At 31.6% G+C, this 24,471-nt stretch overlaps 1 long non-coding RNA gene across 1 annotated transcript; it reads right to left on the bottom strand.

Moving 5' to 3' along the window:
• Positions 1-5,379: 5,379 nt before the first annotated feature.
• Positions 5,380-24,354, bottom strand: LOC120208930. The gene is made up of 3 exons (XR_005524363.1): positions 24,141-24,354; positions 17,648-17,649; positions 5,380-5,392 (listed from the first exon to the last, which is right to left on the bottom strand). It is a non-coding gene; the product is annotated as an uncharacterized LOC120208930 (long non-coding RNA).
• Between the last annotated feature and the right edge of the window lie 117 nt (positions 24,355-24,471).

Here is a 24,471-nt window from a genome sequence, read left to right as displayed (position 1 = left end):
ACAACTTAGAAATTGTCTTGTAGATAACAATACACAGACTGATTAGGGGAAACTAACACATCGACTCAGGCAAAGGCACATTAGGAATAAGAACAATTAGAGTCTGATTAATATGATCCGGGATTACTCTGGAAGTAAAAACATGTTTCACAAACTCACACACTGAGTCTTCCACAATCTGCCAATTCCATTAGAAAAAACTCGCATTCAGACCATCTACTCCTGGAGCCTTAGTATCTCTCATACTAAAGAAAGCCCGATTCATTACTAACCGCCAACGAAAGCTTGTTCCAAACATTTGCATCCAAATTCGAAAATCTCCCACTAATAGCAATAGATAACCGAGGTTCGCTTGAGTTGGTAAGCAGATCTTTAAAGAAATTAATCACTAGGGTGGATAACTCTTGAACATCAGTACACTAGCTTCCATCATTCATCTTGAGAGTAGTTATCCAATTAGCACATTAACTAGCAATCAAAGAGGTATATAAATACTTAGTATTACGATCTCCAAGCAAAACCCACTGTGAACAAGCCTTTTGACGCCAAAAAAGATTCTTCTTGCTCCAAAACTGACTCCAACTCAAGTTTAAGATGATTCGATAACTGGATCAGTGACTCAGACGACCGTGTGGCTAATGCATGATCAATTCTACGTAAAAGCGCCCATAATCGCCTCTTCTTCGTCCCTATATGACCAAAAACCTCCTTATTCCAGAGCTCCACCGAATCCCAAAACTTTCCAATGTTGTCCTCCCAAGAGTGATGAGCTTGCCACACTGATTCTAGAAACGATTGAAATTGTGGGTGGGTATTCCAATCCTCAATAAAGCAAAACGGACGAATATGAGGAGCACACTTTCCAATGTTGTCCTCCCAAGAGTGATGAGCTTGCCACACTGATTCTAGAAACGATTGAAATTGTGGGTGGGTATTCCAATCCTCAATAAAGCAAAACGGACGAATATGAGGAGCACACTGATCCTCCCTCAAGCCAATAAGCGGACAATGATCTGAACCCATCCTATCCAAGTGCAGAACATGAGAATCCATAAACGTAGCAGTCAATGTAGAATTAACAACACAAGGATCCAAACGTTTATACAGATTTCCTCTTGCCTAGGTGAACGGTGAACCACGAAAAACAAATCTGAAAGGCCTTGAGTAAACAAAAAGTTAGAGAAAAGCCTGCTTTCACAATTACAAACAAGGGCTCCCCTTTATCTCTCACTATCAGAAAGGACAACATTGAAATCTTCCCCAACTAACCAAGGAATGCCATCTCCAGGATTGAGTAAAGCCAATTGATTCCAGAGGTTCCTACGCCAAGGCTATTAGGACTAGCGTACACAATAATTAGCTAAAACTGGAATACCCTATCATTATCATGAAGCATAACATTTACGAACTGATTAGAAATTTGAAGAATATCAACTGTAACGTGGGTAGACCAAAAAAAAGCCAAATTCCACCGCTAAAACCACGTGCCTCAACCTGAAAAGAATGAGGAAAACCTAGTTTAAACACAACACCATCAACAATATGGCCACTGATTCTCGTTTCAAGCAACGCCAACATAGTTTGTCTATACTCACGAATAAAATAATTAAAATACGTACGAAAGGTTAGGCCAACAGCACCTTAACAATTCCAAAGCATAACCTTTATTAAGAAATGAAATTAAAAAGAAACGAACCTTAAAGTTCAGTCTCAACATCCCCACCCTTGGCGACACCAGTTGGAGCATCTGACGAATAATAATGCTCATCATCTGATGATTGAGACATGGGTGACCCATTCTGCAACCGATACTGCTCGCTACCTACTTCATCATGATCCAGAATATTAGAAATACGTTGAATCAATTTGGCGACTGTCATGTGGGATTTAACATGTACCCTATAAGACTTATGAGAGAATGAACCCCTTCATACTGATTTGCAATTGAGACCTTCCAGGTTTCACCATTCCTCGCTGACCTTCCCGACCATCTTTGGACATTCCAACCTCTCCTTGCTCCACTATGGTCACCACTTTATGCGAACCCGACTTGGCAGGAATAACATGCTAAACTATTTGGACATTCGAAGAATTTCCAAGAGAGACCGCCCGCAAAGTTACAAGTTTCTTCTTCTGGCTACCTTTTTTCCCCCAAGTTCGAAACCATGTAAGCATCATTTTTAAGGATCTCCCTTGGTGCTGAAATGGGTCTCTTTCTGAGAGGCGCAACCCTATCATCTTTCTTAACATTACCATCGCCCCCTCAAAAGAAGGAACATCATAACGAGAACTAGACCCATCTTTAACAGCAGGCTTATCGCCTGTCCAAGACACTCCCCCACATTATCACCCATTTGCCACAAGCATCCATGGTCCAAACAAGTTAGTCTCTGACAGATCTATAGAAACCACACTAGATGCTTCCACTTGTGGCGCAACCGCCTCCACTAGACTCTCATTGTCTACTTTATTCATCTCATAAGTATCCTTAGTATGCCCATAAACACCGCAAGCATAGCCAATATGTTGCAACCCTTCATATTCAATCTTCTGTAGCAAACCATCAATACGTTTGCACGAAAGTAACAATTTCGTAACGTCAACTATGATTGTCAAACGAGCAAACTTGGCCCTACCCCCAGCATCCGTATCGTAATCAATTTGGATCCTTTTACCAATAAAGCATGTTATATGCCAAAATAAAGCCTTCATATAATAACGGTATGGAAGACCCAATAATCAAACCCAAACAATCACCCGGGAAGGATGTTTCTCCAAAGTAGTGAAGCTCCTACTCCAAAGTTGAACTGTCAAATAGCTCCCATATATAGTCCACAGACCTTTTCATTAACACTTTTTTGTAGTCATTCACATCCGAAAAGCGAGCCAAAAAATAGTTATTATGAAGATCGATAATATGTAACTCCCCCACTGGCTTCCATAAAGCATGCACGTGATTTACTATAGCCTTGTATTCGATGGCCCGACCAATGAGTCTCTTGATGATCGCGTTATGCATGTTCGCATCTATCTGATCATGAACTCGGTCTGAGAATCGAATGTAAGGTATCACCCCGCAACGATCCATGATAATGTCCTCCGCGATAACCTTTACTTCATCATTTATAAAACTAGGTATCCGAGTACCGTCCCCATGCAATGAACCCGAACCAGTAACTTTACTTGCGTACGAAGCCTTCTCCTCTAAAGGTAATTGATGCACACCACAATCATCTTATTTTTAAAATTAAGATAAAAGTAAAATATATTTTTAATTAAAATAAAAATAAAATATACATTTTTAAATTAAAATAAAAATAAAATATCAATTTTTAAGTTAAGAGAATAATAAAATATGAAAAATAAATTATATTTAATAATTTAAGGTGAGAAAATAATGCGTTTAATAATTTTAGTTAAGAATATAACATATGTACAAAGTTAAAATAAAAATAAGATATATTTTTAAAAGTTAAGTTAGAAATAAATTATATTTTTTTAAATTAAGATAAGAATAAACTATATTTTTAAGTTAAAATAAAAATAAAATAAAATTTTAAGTTAAGATAAGAATAAAATATATTTAATAATTTAAGATAAAATTAAAATGCGTAAACTACACGGGTGACCACTAAACTATTACCCATTTTCATTTTGACCATCAGAGTCAATTAGACCATCTAACTATTTAAATGCTTCAATAAAACCAATGATGGTTAAATTTTAATGGAGGAAATGATATGGAATTTAAAAAATTGGCATAATTACTTATTTGGTCCCCAATATTTATATGTTCTATTAATTTAGTCATAATTTAATTTCAATTTAATATATTTAATCTCTCAATTAGATAGTGACATATGTCAACACATGATTCGGGGCTATTTTAGTTTATTTTATTTTCTACCCAATCAAATGGTGGCAGGTGTTACAACTTGAGTGTGTAGAAAACAAGTTAAAGAAGAGAAGAAGATGCTAAAGAGTTATAAAGTGATCTTAGAAAGGATTTAAACCCAACTTGAGAGAAGTAAAGTTAGCGCATTAGACCATTGGGCCAAGCACTCTACTTATTAATATTTTGAAACATTTTTTACTAAATCTAATTTAAAAATTATATGCATATAATTATGGTAAACTATACGGGTGACCATCTAACTATTGCTCATTTTCACTTTGATCACCGATGTTTCGATTTAATCAATCAGACCACTCAACTATTTAAATGCTTCAACCAAGCCATTGTTTGTTAACTTTTAACGGAGGAGGTGACATGCAAGTTAAAAAACTTGATATAATTGCATATTTGGTCCTCAATATTTATATATTTTATCAATTTTGACATAATTTAATTTAATTAAAATAAAATTTAATTTCCAATTAGATGGTGACACATGTCATTAACTAGTTGGAGGATATTTAATAATTATTTATTTATTTAATCTAATGATTTTTATTCAATAAGGCGATGATACATGTCACCACCCTATTAAAGAGAGAAAATAAAGGAATCGATGCACTTGGAAGGAATCAAACCTGCTATATCATTGGTATCAAACAACATTTAACCATTCTGCCTAGCCTCCAACTTAGAATTATATTACAACATGTTTTATATAACTTATTGTTGAATCAAGATTTTGATATAACAATAAATTACAAGATTTATTTTGGACTTAATTGAATTTATAAAAAAATTATAAAAAATAATTCAAAGTCCAAATTAACTTCAAAAATATATTTAAATGTTTTCCAACTTAGTCAAACCTTTCCAAAAACATACTCGATCATTTTCTCGCATTAAAGTCGAGTTTCCAAACATTTTTTGCTCAAAGGATTGATCCATTTGAAAAAGAAAGATTGATCCTTTGGATTCCAAAAACTTTTGGACCGATCCCTTGGATTCTAGAAACTTTTGGATCGATCATTTGTACAAAAGAATCAATCCCTCGATGAAAATGACCGATCTCTTTCTTGTACCAGTCAAATTATGAATGAACAAGATTGTTCCCTCGATGAAATGATCGATCCCTTTCTTGAAATGGTCAAATTATTTGAAAAAATCTATCTCTTTCACCAAAAGATCGATCCTTGTGCATTAAATGCTATTTTTAGTTGTAGGTAACAACTATAATGATCCCCAACGGCCAGAATTAATGGAGAATATATAAATTAAAGGTCATAACTTCCCAAGGTCAACAAGAATCATATTGAACCAACCTATCAACATCAAAGTATTATTTTGTGCTTAATTTGTCAAATTTTTTATTGTAAACACACTCGTGAGCTACATTATTTATTTTGCTCAAGTGTATATTGGGTGAGTGCTTATTTCAGTTGTTCATAAGAGTTAAAAATTGGTATCGTAGTAGGTCACAATCAATGGTTTAACAACCTTGTGAAGATCCTAGAAGTGTTCTTTTAATTCATGTCTCAATTGAGAAGATGACTTTGACTTTCGCTCATACTACCTCGAGGACTCTTACTCCATCTCGAAGCCTCCTTATTTTATTGGTGCCAACTACTCATATTGGAAGAATAGGATTAGTTTGTTCATTCAAGCTACCAATCTTGATGTTTAGGATGCAATCATCGATGGTTCTCCTAACCCTTCAAGAAACTAGTCGGAGTGGACCAATGAAGGTAAGAAGCTTGCCCAACTCAACGCTAAAGCCATGCATATTATCTTTTGTGCACTTGGCCTGGATGAATATAATAGAGTATCTTCATGCTATAATTCTAAGGAGATACGAGACAAGTTGGAACTAGCTAAGTCAAGAAGTCCAAGATTGACATTCTTACTCTTAACTACGAGAACTTCAAAATAAAGCCTAATGGAGACATAAAGACGATGTCTGATCGGTTCACTTCAATAATCAATGAGTTGAAGAACTTTGAGTAGGTCTATCCTAATGAATAAGTAGTGAGAAAGATGCTTGCCTCCTTGCCTACATCTTGGTAAGGAAAAGCAACTGCCATCGAAGAAGCCAATGATTTGGAGTTGTACACCCTCAATGAGCTCATCGATCATTACTCACTCATGAGGTGATACTCTAAAAGAAAAGGAAAGAAGAAGAGAAGATCAAGAAAAATAAGGAGGTAGGAATTGTATTCAAGTTCATCAGTAAGAGTAATCAAGGCTCAAGTGAAGAGATAGATGAAGATGAAGAGTTAGCCAAGCTCTTTAAGAGATTCAAGCGATTTATATCATCCAAAGAAAAAGAAATGAATCATGAATCAAAGAAGAAGAATGATCCTATCATATGCTATAATTGCCAAACACTAGGACATGTAAAGTATTATTGTCCCCAATTAAAGAATAAGGAATCAAGTAAGCCAAAGACGGCTTTTGTTGCTACTTAGAGTGATGAGGACATCATCAATGATGAAGAAGGTGAAGTAGTAAACCTTTGCCTTAAGGCCATCCAAGAAGATTCAAAGGTATCTTCTAACTTAAATGAATTAAATTCATATTCTTTTGATGAGTTACAAAATGATTATGATGAATTGATTTTGGAATTTTAGACCATGGATTCCAAATATAAAAAAAAATATAAATTTAAAAACAAAAATGATTCTCTTTTGAAAATTAAATTGGATTTTGAAAGAAAATATGAAATTTTGAAAAAGGATTTGAAGCATTCAAAATTGAAAAATGAAAATTTTGAAAAACAAAATTTTTAATTTAAAAATTAAGCTTAACAAAAAAAATATTTCTAATAATTCATCAAATTCAATAATTTCAGAATGTTCACATTGTCATTATCGTGGTTATAATTCTAATACTTGTCCTATATTGAAAAGAAAATTTTATAAAATAAGACAAGTATGGTTTCCTAAGGGAAATAGAGGTATTGAAACTAACAATCAAGGACCCAAAGCAATTGGGTACCAAAAATCAAGTAAGTGTCTCTTATAGATGTGTTGGAGCAATGAAGAACAATGTCAAGCTATTTGGAGGCTCTAAAACATACTAAGCAATGGAACTTGAAGAAAGGGAGGCCTAACAAATCAACCTTTATTCTAGTGGTAAAAAGTTTTTATTTTTCATGAAATTTTATGCTTTGTATGATTTAAAAATGTTTATATGCATAATTGTGTGTCCCCATATAATACTTAATTGTAATTAGTTAGGGGGAGTTATTATTGCATGAGTTGCAATTTTATGGCCTTATATGTTTATGATGATGATTTTGGCCTTAAATTTTGCAATATTTTAATGTTGTTGTGAAATCATGTTCTTCATGCTTTATATTGATCATATATGTTGATTTTGAGAATTGTATAATTAAATGTATCAAAAATTGAAAAATGCATGTTTAGGATCTTTAGAGCCATTGTATGTTTGTGTGACTTGATTTGTGCGAATTGTGGAATAAATTGACCAATAATAAAAATTTATATATTTTGATGATTCATGCACATTTAATATCCTCTAAGTCATTAAAACTAATTCTCTATCAATAATATGACTTAGGTTGCATTAAATTTGAGTCTTGTGTTATTCAATTTAGTCATCAAAATAAAAATACGATTTTCCAGGAAAATGATCGATCCATTTGAGAAAAGGATCCATCTCTTTGCAAAACAGACTGATCCATTTTTCAAAAGGATCGACCCCTTTATGTGAATGATCGATCCCTTCAAGCCAAATGGGTGGGAAAAGATTGTTTTAAGCTTGTTTATGCACATTTCAAGCCTTATTTGGATCCAAAATTACCCAAAACACTCCTAATCTCAAATTTCTTCAAAATCCTTCAACCCTAATCATTTTCAATTGGGTTTTATGTGAAAATCAATCCTCTTCAGTCCTTTCAATGAATCATTGCGTCAATTTGTAGGTATTATCACATTTGGGTATGAAGTTTTCAAAACCCTACTTTTCAATTTTTTTTAAATTCAAAAATTGGGTTGAATTACGTGGTAAAGAACAAATTTTAAATTGTTTATCACTTATTCTTTTGCATGGAGCATTACCCATAACCTAATTTTTTCAAAAATCTCAAATTTTATCCTACACCTAAAAAGTGTTCGATAAAAGTTCCCAACCAAAAATCACCTTCAAAACTATTTGGCCTTACACCATTTTCTATGAAAAATTTTAGTTTAAATTCTTCCTAAATCATTTTTGAGAATCTTTAAATATTCTTTTTGGTTTAAAAACACTTTCTCTTCAAAAAAAATCAAAAGGCCAAAAATAAAAACAATAAAAGGAACAATCCACAAGCAACACTCCAATTGATTCTTGGATTAACCAATGTTTTCAAAACTCCAAAGCTTGTGAGTGTTTTGAATCGTTCTTTGAGTATCGTCCTACTAAGAAAACTCGAAAATCAATTTAAATTTTTAGGAAAATTGGATTTTTCTTACGAACAAAACTTAAAAGATATGATACTTTTTAGGTTTATAAACCTTTATGGCCCTACTTGCCCTTTTTTTGGTTCAAGATCTTTACTTAAATGCTCATGTTTCATCCGCTTCTTGTTATGGCACCATCTATCTAACCATTGTCTTGTATCTTATGGGTTAGACCGTCACCATTATCGTTGACTTCATCGCCTAATCTTTTGACCTTTTTCTTACCGGGGATGACAATGAAAAAGGCCCATTTTCTTCCTATATGTGCCTTCTAAACATTAGAGCCACCATTTTCTCCCTTAACGATTGTTTGCTTCATCTTATTGTCTCTCATTGCATTTGTTCTCGTGGCACAAAATTTTCCACCGTCTGCGAGAGTGACTATTGGTGGATGTTTTGCATCCAACAAGGTCACAAGCTCCAACTCGCTAGCATGACCTTCAACGACATTGTGAGTATGATCAAGTCTAAAGCTCGACCACACCTAGTATATGGGATGTATCTTAATCACTTGTTTGAGCTTCTCGATGGCAAAACTTCACACGAGATTAGCATATTCCCTTTCGATGAGAGGATCATTAGTCTAGGAACGACGACAAGATCAGTTATATGGAGGACCTCGAGGGATCCATGTGTTAGGTTCATAGTCGCCATGGAGAGTATATGGATGATGATCCCGATGGAAAATATTATGTAGAGGAGGCTTATAAGAGAGTGACTCGTGTAGACCCGACACCTCCCGTGAATTTTTTTTCTCGAGGTTTTGAGGAGAGGATGCTTTATTCTTTTGATTATTTCTGAGCCCATGTCGACTCTCGATTTGATGTGATCGAGGTTCGTTAGGATGCTATTGAGGCTCGTATGATCGAGTAGGTTCGAGTGATCCAATGTAAGCTTGATGGATTTTCATTCCCTCATTCATCACCATCTTAGTTCATGCATGCATATCATATCATTTTCATTATTGGATTTTTAGACTTTGCTATATTTAGATATTTGACTTTGGGTGTTTGGTATTATGAACCTATGTTTATTTAATATTTGATGATTTTTGTGTTGGATATTTGAACTTATATGCATTTGATATTTTGGGATATTTATGCTTTTGGTACATTAATATACTTATCTTTGATTCTAGCTTGCTTTTAATTACTTTATCTCCTTGTTATATTGTAATAACATTGTGAATTATTTTTATATAACAAAAAAGGGGAAGAAGTAAGTGTAAAATTAAAAATAATTTTTCATATTAAAATTTCAAATTAAAATTGGAGCTAATTATTTTTATAAATTCATAAATCCTTTTATTATTTTTCAAAGAGTTTTGTCATATCAAAAAGGGGGAGATGTTGAACTAAGATTTTGATATAACGATAAATTGTAAAATTGATTTTGGACTTAATTGAATTTATCAAAAATCTATCAAAAATAATTCAAAGTCCAAATTAACTTGAAAAATATGTTTTAAATGTTTTCCAACTTAGTTAAACCTTTTCAAAAGCATACTCGATCATTTTCGCACTTTAAAGTCAAGTTTTCAAGCATTTCTGGCTCAAAGGATCAATCCCGTAGCAAAAGGATTAATTTCTTTGACCAAAGATTGATCCCCTTGAAAAAGGTTCGATCCCTTGGATTCTTGGAACTTTTGGATCGATCCCTTGTACCAAAATATCGATCCCTCGAGCAAAACAATCAACCCCTTGATGAAAATGATTGATCCCTTTATTGCAACGATCAAAATTATTTGAAAAAGAATCAGTCCCTCTCACAAAAGGATTGATCCTTGTGCATTAAATGTTATTTTCGGTTGTAGGTAACAACTATAATGATCCCAACAACTCCTAACGGCTAGAATTAATGGAGAATGTATAAATTGAAGGTCAAAACTTCCCAAGGTCAACAAGAATCATATTGAACTAACCTACTAACATCAAAGTATTGTTTTGTGCTTACTTTGTCAAATTCTTTGTTGTAAACACCCTTTTGAGCTTCATTGTTTATTTTTCTCAAGTGTGTATTGGGTGAGTGCTTAATTTGTGCAAACATATTTGCCTTCTGAGATTTTCTCTTTGTTTGCTCTATTTGTAAATCCTCTCGTGAAAAGAGTTTAAGCAAGACTTTAGGGTATAAACCTTATATGTCATTGTAAGATTACACCTTGTCCTCAAAGGTTAGCAAATCTAGTAGATTTGAGAAATCCTTAGCGTGGATGCTAAGGTAGTGGTCCTAGTGGATGTGGACTTTGGTTTAGAAAGTCGAACCACTCTAAATGGTTGTGCAAAAAAAATTATTTTTCGGTTGCTTCCATAAATTTCTTAAAAGGCTAATTCACCCCCTCTTGGCTTATTTCGGTTGTTCGTAAGAGCTAACACTTATCCTACTTAATGACATAAAAATGAAGTGAAAATGATAACAAAGGGATTTGAACGGAAGAATGTTAGAATGGATGAACCAACCATAACCATTAAGCCAAATCACATACTTAGAGAAAATATTTAGTATATTTTATATATTCACTTTTTTAATTTAATATTATATATATTTATTAATTATAATTTAATATTATATATTTATTAATTAGAAATAAATATTATTTCATATATATATAATAAATTATAATTTACTAAAATAATATAATTTAATAAAAGAAATAATTCTTAATTTTTAATATATAAATCATCAGTATAATCTAATAGAAAAAATAATTCTTAATAAATATATATAATATTAAATTATAATAATGGAATGGAATAATATAATTTAATAGAATAAATAATTCTTAATAAATATTAAATTATAATTAATAAATATATATAATCTTAAATTAACAAAAAAATGAATATACAAAACTTACTAAAAGTTTTATCAAAGTATGTGACCTGGCTTAATGGTTATGGTTGGTTCATCTATTTTTACATTCTTGGGTTTGAGTCCCTTTGTTATATCATTTCAATTCATTTTCTGTCGTTAATTGGGGTAAGATATAAAATGTTTTGTGGCCAGGTGGATCGATTCAAGTTTTACTTGGTAATTTGAATGTACTAGGTTCATCCCTTCCAGGTACAGACTTTCCTATTTATTTTCTCTCTTTAATAGGGTCACCTGTCACCACCTTATTGGATGAAAAATCATTAGATTAAATAAATAATTATGAAAATATTCTCCAACCAAATAATATCACGTGTCACCATTTAATTGGAAATTAAATTATGACCAAATTGATAAAATGCATAAATATTGAAGACCAAATAAGCAAATATATCCTAACAGTCACGTCACCTCATCTGTAGAAAATCAACAGAAAATGGCTCGATTGAAACATTTAAATAATTGACGGTCTGATTGATTAAATCAAAATATCGATGATCAAAGTGGAAAAGGGGAATAATTAGGTGGTGACCCATGTAGTTTACCCAAAAATTTATATTTTTAATGTTAAAATGTTAATTTAATTTAATATATGAATTGAAGTTATATAATTATTAAGAATTTAAGTTTAAACTAATATATATATATATATATATATATATATATATATATATATATATATATATATATATATATATATATATATATATATATATATATATATATATAGTCTACTTTCACTAGAAGGTGATACATGTCATCTTTTGATTAATAGAAATAAACCTTTAAATTAAAATAAATTTAATCCTTCAATCGAATGATGACATGTGTTATGATACTTAGTATTAGTAACACATGATATGATCTGATTTAAAGATTAAAATTTATTTTAATTATTAAAATTTGGACCAAATTGATAGAATATGTAAGTAAAAGTGATCAAATGTGTAATTATAAAAAGTTTTTAACTGTCATGTCATCTTTTCTATTAAATGTTAATGGCAAGTGGCTTGATTGAATACATTTAAATAGTTGAATGACCTGATTGACAAAATTTCAGAAATAATAAGGTGGTTAGTGATATAGTTTACTCTAATATCTAACAGAGAAGATGATGTGACAATTAATAAAAATGGTAAGATTACACATTAATTCTCAATACTTACAGATTCTATCAGTTTAGTCTCATTTTAATTTAATTCATTAAATCTAATCATCTAGTCATATGGTGATATGTGTCATGTACTCCCTTCGTCCGATAATTTGTCTTATATTGATTATGCACATAGTTTTAGAAGATATATTTGACCAAGGGAAATGATAAAATTGTCCTTAAAATGTGATTGCTATATTTGTTTTGATAGGTGTAAAAGAGTGAGACAAAAGGAGAAAAAAAGAAAATATAAGTATTGTTATTTGTTGTTTTTCTAATAGGACATTTTAAATTAGACATTTCGAAAAACAGAAGAAACATATTTAGAGAAACAGAAGGAATAATATTTCTCATCCAATCAAATGATAAAATTTATTTCATAAAATATTTTTCTTTCAACGTGATGACTTGTTATGAAGAAAAATATTATGAAAAAAAACAAGTTAGAATGAAATATAGGGGGAGAGGATCAAAACATTTGCATTGGGGGAATCTAAGCACACAAACCATTGAACCAAACCTTCATGTATAATTAAAATTTGGGTAAATTATATCATTGATCATTTAATTATTTAATCATTTTACTTTAATCATCAATCTTTCAATTTTGTTAATCAAATTATCTAACTATTTAATTGTTCTCAATCAAGTCATTAATCGTTAATCATTTTACTTTAATCATCAATCTTTCAATTTTGTTAATCAGATTATTAAACTATTTAATTGTTCTCAATCAAGTCATTAATTGTTAATTGTTGACGGAAATACTGAGTTGGAAGTTAAAAAATTGGCATAATTATACAATTAGTCCTTAATATCTATATATTCTATAAATTTTGTCTTAATTTAATAAATAATCATTCAATCAGGATTTAACATGTGTCAACATACCATACCATATGACATGTGTCGTTAGCTACATTAGCATCCGAGAAAAAACAATTTACAAAGAAAGTTAAATGAAAGTGTTTGGGTGGACTTGAACTTAGGCCACAAAGATGGATGACACAAACCCTAAGCAATAAGCAATTCTCACCATTTATATCAAATAATTTATATATATATATATATATATATATATATATATATTATACTTAATGCCACCTATTTTAAATTAAATTTAATATTTCTTTTTTACATTTATAATTTAATATTATATATATATATATATATATATATATATATATTTAACTTTTAATTTAATTAATAATTTTATATTTTATTAAATATAAAATGGATTGTTACACCCAAATTTCTAAGGTAAAATATATTTAATTTATTTAAAATATTTAATTTAATTAAGGGACCAAATTGGATAATTCTAACAAAATTTGGGCCAAGTTTGAATATCTTTGTAATTTTCCCATAACTCTCCTAACATTAAAAATAAAAAACTAGTGGATGAGGGGACTTAAACTTATAACCCTAGGGTCATGGGTGCTCATGCCCTAGCCACTATAATTCGGTTGGGTTAGAACCCATTTCCCTTAACCAAAACACCCCCCAATTCATGAAACAAGTTCCCAGAACCCCCCGATCAAGTTTTCTCGCCGCCGTCCTCCATCGACCAACCTTGCTTCTGCCGGTAGTGCAGGTCACCACCACCTCCAATCGAAGCACCAGGTCACCGCAACGAAACCCCAGCCAACCACCGACGCTAAACGATCATCATTTATCGTGGAAGGGCATTTAAAGCTCCATCAAAACCCCTCATCAGCCTCAGTTAAACATGTTTTTTGGCCGAATATGAAATTGTGGCACCTCACCACCACCACAGCCGAACTCTTCATCGTCGTGCACCCAAAACTTGATTGGGTTCGTCGTCCACCATCATTGTTCTCGTTATCTGTCGTGGGTAAGTTTCTAAACGCTTTTAATCAATTTTTGTGGTGGTTTTTGGTTGATTAGTGGCTTAAATGGTGTTGTAATGTTGATTGGAAGATCGTGGAGCAATCAGTTGATCACCCCGACCCCGTTACCGTAGCCACGTGCCACCACGTACGCGTTGGGCTCTCTTTCAGCCATGGAAGTCTTCTAGAAACGATCCATATGGACCAAACTGGCCCATCCCAGTCTAGACCGGGTTTGTTTGACCCAATCGTGTCAACCCAAATCAGTTTGACCCATTGACCTTGACCCGAACCGTTGACTTTGACCTTCCCGTTAACCTTGCCTTTGATCTACGACCTGCCCGTTGACTTTGACTTTATGAGTCTAAATTCGAAGTTAGTTTTGCCAAATTTGAACTCGGTAAGTTGTTTTTCGATATTTAATATTATGATTCAATACGAATATTCACCTTTAAGTTTTGTTTCTAATGTAATTGGTTTTGCCATGTATCCGAGACATTATGGAACGTGGAATTTAAGTTCGAGGATGATCAAATGGAGTTTAATTGGTTAACCGATGTGGCTCAAAAATTGATGTAATACATTACTACCTTAGGTATACTTTATGGAACATGTTGGTATTAGTTAATGCATGGATGAATATGTTTGGTTAAATGTCTGTAGTTAATATTTCTAAACTCGATCTGAATGCGATGTAAAGTAATTAAACTGAATAAGACTCAAATTACGAGTATAAGATACTAGAAACTGATAAGAAATAATTTCAGGTTCAGTGATTAACTGATAATGCAATCGACCTCAGAATATTTAAATTGTAATTATTCTCGTTAAAGGTTTTAATACCGAAATCACCTGGTTAAGAAATTACAAATTACCCCTATGAGGTAAAAATGGTCCGAACTGACCCTGATAGTGAAAGTACCATAAGAATTTGTATTTAATCCGATAAACTACTGATTCACCTGTTAAATTATTGATCTGTTTGAAAAGTCACTGACAATTATATCTTAACATCTGAGAAGGTACAAGACCTAAAATTAGTGATTTATCAACAAACACCTAAAGCATAAAAACATAAAAAAACTACTACTTATGTTTGAACTGTTTGGAGAAATTGAATTAAATAGAAAGACTAGACTGAAGGAAATGACATAAATACCCTTGAACCGTAAAATAACCAAAATACCCCTGAAGTGTAAAATAACCTAAAATACCTTCAAGCCCTGGAATGACTAAATACACTCAAGCTCTGAAATGAATAAATCAACCTCGATACCAAAATGACCTAAATACACTCATGACTTGGATTGAGCAAATGCCTTGGATAACTTCTAAAGATACCGGTGAAGCTTTAAATGCGGTAACACCCTTGAGGTTTATAAAGTATGACCTAAGTTGGTTGATCATCCCTAATATTGTTACAATATGAGAAGTAATTAAATACCGCTTAAACACCTGTTTGTATCCTCATGATCAACCTAAAGATGGTTTTGAAGGTGATCAGTTCAGTTCTACACTGCAGTCAATTTTAAGAAATAAACATTCGTGAAGTTTTCTCTACCTAAATACTTGATAAGTATTGCCTTTGCTGGGATTTATACAATGTGATTGGAATTGGAAATCTGTTAAGATGCTAGAAAAATGGAATTCTATAAATCGGTGCATAGCCTTATTAAACTGATTTATAAAATTTTTCAGGAATCAAATAACTAAAATGCCCTTATAATCCTGATTGAGAGAAGAACTTGAGGAATGTCTAAATCCTAAATAATTTTGATACAACAATTCCTAAATACCTTGTTGATATATCTTAATACCATGATCTTGATAAATCACTTCCTGAATGACTAATGAATATGCTAGCTATCAAGCCCCTTTTTATAAGGATTCATTTATAAAATTCAATCAGTTTGTAGAAATTTTGTGGCTCCCTACCTGATAAATACTAAGCACCTCCGGAAAATAACTAGATTCTCTAGTGTGTTCCTTATGTTCCATATAATTGTTATACATGTTTTAAAATGTAATTTTCTAAAAGTACGAATTTACTGATGTATTGATTTATTGTTTATGAACTATGGCTACATGATATGTATTCTTTGGTTACCTGTTTTCATTGGAAAATATAATCGTTCATGATTTATGGATCATGGAATCTACTGTTTACTATATAAACCATTATTGAGATACTGTATGAGTAGGATTTTGGAGTATGTAGGTTCAACTCTGATCAAGCTAGTAAAAACTCATGCAGGTTCAACACTGATCAAGCTAATAATTCTTTATGGACCTAAGGCAACCCTTGGGTGGGCTCCTGGGCCCAATGGTCTTAGTGGTAAGACCTTATGGACCCTAATGTACTCTCTTAGGGTGGCTCATTTGTTGTGTGGATTGGGTAAGTCCTTATGGGCCTGAGTGCACACCCCTCAGGTGGGCACCTACGTTTTGGCTAGGGTAAGACCTTATGGACCCAATGTCCTCCCTTAGGTTGGCACCTATGCCCAATGGGCCTAGTGTAAGTCCTTATGGATGCAGTTCTGGGAACTACATATTGATGTTCGGTTAAGGGTATTATTGTGGTTTTAAATTTTGTTTTAAACTACTAATGTTTTTAAAGTATTTGTGCACATTTCTCTGTTTTGTTGGAACACACTAGAGTCCCTAATTCAATCTTCTGAATCTATCTCTCTCTAAATACTTCCTTCAGACCATAAATTCCAGTTTGTGACTGAATACTTAGTTAATGGAATCTAAATTTACCGCTAGAATCTAATGATGATTGTCCTACTAAGGAATTTATGCTTTACCTTATACCCGATAGTCTATTGCATTCATCTGGTAGTTATGTATTACCGAGCTTCCCAAATCTCACTATTTACTCACCATTTCAGGTTAAAAGAATCGATCCAGTGCATCTATCAACTTCAGTTTTGGGAGTTTTTTCGGCTTTGCTTGCAGAGTATGATACAATGTGTAATCAGGGGGCATGTAGGTCACATTTGATTTTTTTATATATAAATACTGAGTCTGAAACTTGTATGATTCTAATTCTGTTTGTAATATATGAATTGTTTTCTGAACTTGTATTTTATATATAAATTGTTTTATGATTTTACACGTTTTAACAAAAAAAATTATTTTTTCATGGATTTTGATTGTGGGTCGCTATGGTGACCCTAATGTGCTCGGATCAGATCATATCACTCACATCATTATGAGGGTGTTAAATAGATAGAAAATATAAATAATTGAATTTATATTTTCTGTATATTTTATTTTTCTTGTATAAATTAGTATTTCAAATTTATTTATATATTAATAAAAATATTTAAATGTATGAATAAAAGTATATTTATATAAAAGTATTTTTATATTTAAATGTACAAATAAAAATACATTTATATATTTAAATATATGAAACATCTATATTTTTTGTAAATTTTATTTTTAATAACAAATAATATTATTAATTATATTAAAAAGACTCTATTTAAGATTATATATAATCATTAAATTACACATGTGATAATAGAAATATTAAATTTCGTTTAAAAATATACAAATTTTAAATTTATTTTTTTAATCTTAAATCAACTAATATTTAAAAATATATAAAATATATCCAACTATTATCCAAATATAAAATTTTCTTCAATTGTTAAGTACTTTTAAATTTTTTATTTGGCTGATGTTCGAATCTCATCATTTTCATTTTTCTTTCCTTTTTCTTTTTTCTGAAATTAATTATAGTATCAATATATATTATTGTGTTCCGTCCCTGTGACCCATGTTTGAATTTTCTTAAACTCTTAACTTTATATTTGTAAATTATTTTTCCTACAATCGTGTGGTGATATGTTTCATTGTTGGATTGGATAAAAATTTATTTAATTAAATAAATTAAAATTTATAAAAAAAAAGCTTTCAAATAAGGTAGTAACATGTGCCTCTAATATGTTTCATGATCATGTGTAATGTGTTGACACATGTTTGATCATGACTGAATGATTAATTTATTAAATTAAATTTAAATTAGGATCAAATTGATAGAATATAAAAATATTAAGGATTAGATGTATAATTATGCTAATTTTTTAACTATCATGTCAGTATAATTGTTAATTGGTAATGACTTGACTGAGAACAATTAAATATTTAGGTAGTCTGATTGACAAAATTAAAAGATCGATGATTAAAATAAAAGGACTAAATAGTTAAGTGGTTAATGATATAATTTACTTTGAAATTTTGAAAGCATTGAATGATACTAAGTCTCAGTCTGAGGATGTTAATGGAAAAATAATTGAGGTCACACATAGGATTGAGAATTTCTCCAACATTAAATATCATAAGTTCAACTTTGAAAATTTTATTATTTATGAATGATGGCAGCAAATGAGGTATTTTGATCTAAAAATACCCTAAAAATAAAAAATATATATTTATTTGATATCTTTTCCCCAATATTTACCGGAGTAGCACCCTTTCTAACAATAAGAGGGATAGGCGTGTTTCACGAAATGCACCATGTTGATGTGGAGGGAAGTCACGTTGTATGGGCACGCCTTCCATGGGGTTTTGCTCTATTGACGCCATGGAAGAAGACTCATTTCAGGGGACACCTTTGAATTAAACCATTGATTTAGGGTTTTTGGGTTAAAGTGGTTTAGGGTTAAGGTTTTTTAATGTTAAAATGGTTAGTTTTTTTAGAGTAAAATGGTCTAAAAATGGTTTTGGGTTTTTTTTGTTTAAATGAATTAGGATTATATTAGAACTAAAATCTTGATCGTAAGAAATAAACCCTAAGTATATATAAATATGTGTCAGGTGAAAGTTATTTTAGTCAGTTGAAATAAAAAATATAAAAAAATTAAGTCTTTCACTTCCAAAGTTTGAGTTTTTTGCTAACATATAAACCATTCTTGCAACGGTTTATTATGATTGCAAATCTTTAAGCATATCTTTTAAAGCAATATTCAACTTGACGAGTTGAAGTTGATAATAGAAAGAAAGGTTCAACTCGGAAGCAATAGAAGAATATATGTATTATATTATAAATTGCCACTATCATGCACAAGGTTTCATCTAAGTGATGATATCGATCTTGCTGGTATGATTGAGACATACTATTATCATTCTATATCCGATTTGTTTGTAGAGTTTGCAGATCTCGACCTTGTTCATATGGTTGAGGATATTGCTTCTAGCTTGAGTATCCCACCAACTAAGAAAAATGATGAAGAAACAGAGGTAGATGATGGAGACCCGAAACCATGGTTCCAATTTATATGTGAATGACAACAAGAAAAAACATTGATAATTGAAGAACTTAATATTACTTATGGTGAGTCTACTGATTATGAGTATTAAAACATAATAAAGAATAGTGGTATGTGTATGTCCTTAATGTAATGTGTTAAGTTTGTTGTTTTTATGTACTTAATATAATATTTATAGTTTGTTGTTTTTATGTCCTAAATGTAATGTTTATGGTTAAATTTATTACAATCTCAACTTTAATTTAAGTAGTCCTACTAAGAATAAAACCTATTACAATATTACTTTCATGATTCTAGAAACAATAAAAGCAACATTTAGACATGTCATCACATGAGCAAAATGTTTCTGGAATCCTTTCAATGTACGAAACTAACATAATTTGAGAGATAGAAGAGATAGTGATGTTTCTATAATGCAAAAGCTCTTTTTTGCTTCATCATTAGATGTATTAGGTGAAGAGTGTATAACACTTGATATTCTTCTTTCAACTGTCCTTTTATGTGAAGCAATGGTATACCTAATACATAAGTTGCTTCAATGACACCCATTGTAGAGGCTCGCTTTAAAATATTACAACCAACTTCAACATTGGACAACCAACCGTATTTTTTGAAATATAAGCCTTTTGTAAGAGCATTCATTCAGAACAATCCAAAGATCTCAAAGCATAACTATAAAGTCGAACATTTGTAAATATAAATCTATAATTTGAAGCTAAGCAAAATTCTCAGCAAGTTAAATGAAGGTTCAGAAAATCCTCAATAGAATTAGCAGCAACGCAATGTAAAATCTCAACTATTATATTATTTCAGAGATAAGATAATGATTATTTAACTGCCATTGAACTACGTGGGAGTTGTTTTTCGTAGATTAGAATGAAAAGGATAGATATGAAGTTGAAAATTATTGAGGACCACTTGATAACCTTCATATATATAGTTAGTTCCTCGAAAAGGAACATGATATATCTACATACAATTGAAGTACTTCTCAAGAAGGAAAGACTTGTTTTATGAAAAGGAACACGATATATCTACCATATAAATCTAACAAAAAAGAAAGGCTCGTTCCACAAGAAGCGTTTTTTACTTTTCTAGAGAATTTCTACCATGTCATGTGTCTTATCCCATCAAACATAAGGCATGATTGACATGAATAGTGCCCCAACTAAGAACATCATATTTTCATATAATTGATTGAAGTATGTAGATAAATCTAACAAAAAAGAAAGGCTCGTTGCACAAGAAAAACTTTTGCCATTTTTAGAAAATCTCTTCCATGTCATAATGTTTTATCCCACCAAACATAAATGAGATTAACGTGAGTAGTGCCTCAAATGGGAACATTATATCTACATATAATTGACTGAAATATGCAAATAAATCTGGCTAAAAGGAAAGGCTCCTTCCACAATAAGCGTTTTTTCTTTTTCAGAGAATCTCTGTCATATCATAGTGTCTTATCCCATCAAACATAATGCATGATTGACATAAATAGTGCCCTGACTAGGAACATCATATTTGCATCTATTCATTTTAATACTCCAAAACTCATACTCTCAAACTACCAAACTTTTATTCTCTGAAACTCTTAAAATCTAACATTCTCAAACTTTTAAACTCTCAAAATGGGTCACATTTTTGTTGTTGTTTATTATGATGACAAAATTTGACAATCTGAAAAGGGAGTTGTTTTTGAATCAGATCATTATATCCCCTTAACCTTCAAGAGAAACATCAATCTTGAGGAGTTAATCACAAAAAGTTCCTTAAAAGTTCATGTTGGAAGTACCAGAAGACTATCTTTACTTCAATACAGATTTCCTACTGAACTTATTCCATTGACATATACAAGATTTGATCTCCTTGAAGATGATGATGTTTCCATGATGGTTGAAGATCAGATGGAAAATTCACAAGTTATTATAGAAATATATGCCACATTTGTTAAGGTTTGTGAAGTTCGTGTTATATTATTATGCTCTCATTATGGGTTAGTTGATCAAGTTGACAGCCCAGCTCAAATAATTTATAATGATTTCACATCATTAATGGAAAATCTACCTCGTGGTGGCATGCCATCAAGTTCAATGGGGATGCATTTATCAACAACTTCTTACGATCTCTATTGAGACTCCATGAACAATCTATATCGTAATATCCCGTCTAATTCATCTTACAACATGCTACCCATTTGGTTTAAAGTAATGGAAAGACTGAATCCTAAGAAAATAGTTGAGTTCAAAACGCGCCATGTATATGAAAATGATAAAGTGCTTCGAGATCGATGTCACTCTACCGCGTTCTTTGGACTTACCCACAGTGCATTAATGTGGTGAAATATTGTAAACTCGAGGTCCAAATTGATGTAACATTCTTGTATGGAAAATACAAGCAAGTTTTATTATTGGCAGTTGTCCAAGAGAGTAATTGTAACATTCTTCTTGTGGTTTTTGCCCTTGTTGAAGGATAAGATACATAGTTAGGCTTTTTTCCTGAAAAATCTACGGTTACATGTTATCACCAGGGAATACATTTGCATAATTTTAGACTATAATCTAGGATCAAAGTAACAATGGACTCTTTGGGTCTAATGTGGAAATCCCCATATGTCCAACATCGTCTCTGTATCCAACATACTACTGCAAACTATCATGGAAAATATAAGAAGAATGATGAATGTCAATTAATTATACGCTTGAGTATGTTACTTTTTTTTCAAAATTGTTTCTCAATCATTTTCATTTTATTTATGTCTAGATCACACTAACTAGTACATATGGCTTAGGTTACAAACTCTTACCTCAAAGGCTTGAGTTTATGCTTCAAGAGTTGTAAGGAAAAAAAGAGGAATGATACAATTACATCAGAGCCATCAACAAAGAAATAAGGACAAGTGCATATGATGGTGGATATTGATATGGACATATGACAACCAACTTAACTGAGACTATCAAATCAACCTTAAAGGGGGAGCATCATTTACCAGTAACTGCTTTAGTTAAAAGCACATATTTTTGTTTGGGCAAGCTTTTTCAAGCTCGGGGGACAAACTCTTACTTGGATGAAAAACAACCATGTTTATCACCCAAGATTAGTAACATATCTACAGAAAAATGTTGCAGCAACAAATGGAATGTTGTTAACAAATTTTCTCGCACCCAAAAATTATTTCGTATCACAGAAATGCAACGACCTATTCTAGGGATTGAATCTAACTCTTTGAGAGTTAATCTACAAAAAATGTGGTATTACTATAGAATTTTTTAAGCACTGAAGTATTTATGCTCCCATGTCATAACAACTTACTCACATTCCCATTTGGACTATAAAAATTAGTCTTAAATATACAAAAGGTGATCAACCTTTATCCTTTTTTCCAGTTTAGTGCCTAACGTTTATTTCTTTCACTTTGGTGCCTAGCGTTTCATTTCGTAACTCAAAATGAGTCTAGCCATGACGGACTATTAAGTTTGGTCGTTAACCCATTAAAAATGTCATCTGTCATATTTTTAGGGTAAAATGTATAAATAGTCCCCAAACTTTTGGGGCGCTTGCATTTTGGTCACCCCGTTAACTTCTCCTCCTCCTCCTCCTCCTCCTCCTCCTCCTCCTCCTCCTCCTCATCATCATCATCATCATCATCATCATCATCATCATCATCATCATCATCATCATCATCATCATCATCATCATCATCATCATCATCATCATCATCATTATTTTAACCCCTTCTATTTTAAGCCCCATGGCTATTTCAACTAGTAGATACATTCTGCCATATAAAGGGAAGTTTGACAATTTGTATATTGAAAACATTGAAGAACGACATTCCAACTCTCTCTATTTCTCAAGAGAAATGGGTGAATTTGGATTTCTTCGTTGATTTTCATTTAGGTAAATTGATTTCCGTTCAATTTCATGAACTCATTCTTCTCTCTTTGTTTACTTTAGTGTTTTAATGCAATTGAATTCGAATCATCGGTCTTGGAAGTTCAACAATTCCCATTTTCCAATTGTGGGTCTTTTCTTTGTTCTTGTTCTTTCTCAGATTCCTTTTGGTTTTCCCCAGAAAAGGGAAATAAATATTGGGTTTTTCATAAACTTACCAGATTCAAGCTTGGGTTTTTCTTTATTTTGGGTAAAGAAAAGAATCTGGGTTACTGAATTAACCATGGGAATATTATATTTACTTCAATGTAGAGCAATTCATTACCCTTATTTGAGCAATTCATTACTCTTGTTTGCACATTTTGAAACTCCAGTGCTATAAGCTTTCCATTAATATAATCCATTTTAAGTTTCAAAAATGCGGAATCTAAACTCTAAACGTGACTTTGTCATAACAAATCATGCATACAAGTGTTTTTGTAGAAATATTGCAAAACATAAGCACATATTAAGCTAATGTATATAAGTTGTTTAATTGCTTTCTAATAAAGTAATTTGGTGGATCTGTCTTTATATGATTTACGATTAAAACTACTCCATAAGACATCAATTCCATTAAAAATTATTACAAAAATTTATATAATTCAATAATGGAAATGTTATTAACACTAATTAAAGAGAAGAAAAACATGAGAAATGGTTAGTATCATGTCCTATATATAGGTTGAAATCTCTCAGCAATACATTTTTCCACTTTTTAAATCTCATTTTATTTTATTAATCTTTGATTAATTACATCAAACAATGAGGATGTTTCGACAGAATCTGTTGGCACAACTCCAATGGGAAACTGAAGACGCCAAAGCATGATTTTCGAGCACTCTTCTGCTGAGATACCCTTCAACTTTGTCTCACCTTCTACCACTATTGGTTTCACAAATTTGAGTGAATTCTGAACCCAAAACAAATAAAAAAAATTGTTTAAGTTAGATGGAACTAACCCTTTACCTAGTATCTGTCAAAAGTATGCAATTTTCCGCTGATTTTTTTTATAAATATAAAGGGTAGTTAATCT

The sequence above is a fragment of the Hibiscus syriacus genome, unplaced genomic scaffold (genome assembly GCF_006381635.1).
Source record: "Hibiscus syriacus cultivar Baekdansim isolate YM2019G1 unplaced genomic scaffold, ASM638163v2 tig00017808_pilon, whole genome shotgun sequence".
NCBI lineage: Eukaryota > Viridiplantae > Streptophyta > Magnoliopsida > Malvales > Malvaceae > Hibiscus > Hibiscus syriacus.
This window is presented reverse-complemented; position numbering and strand designations above follow the sequence as displayed.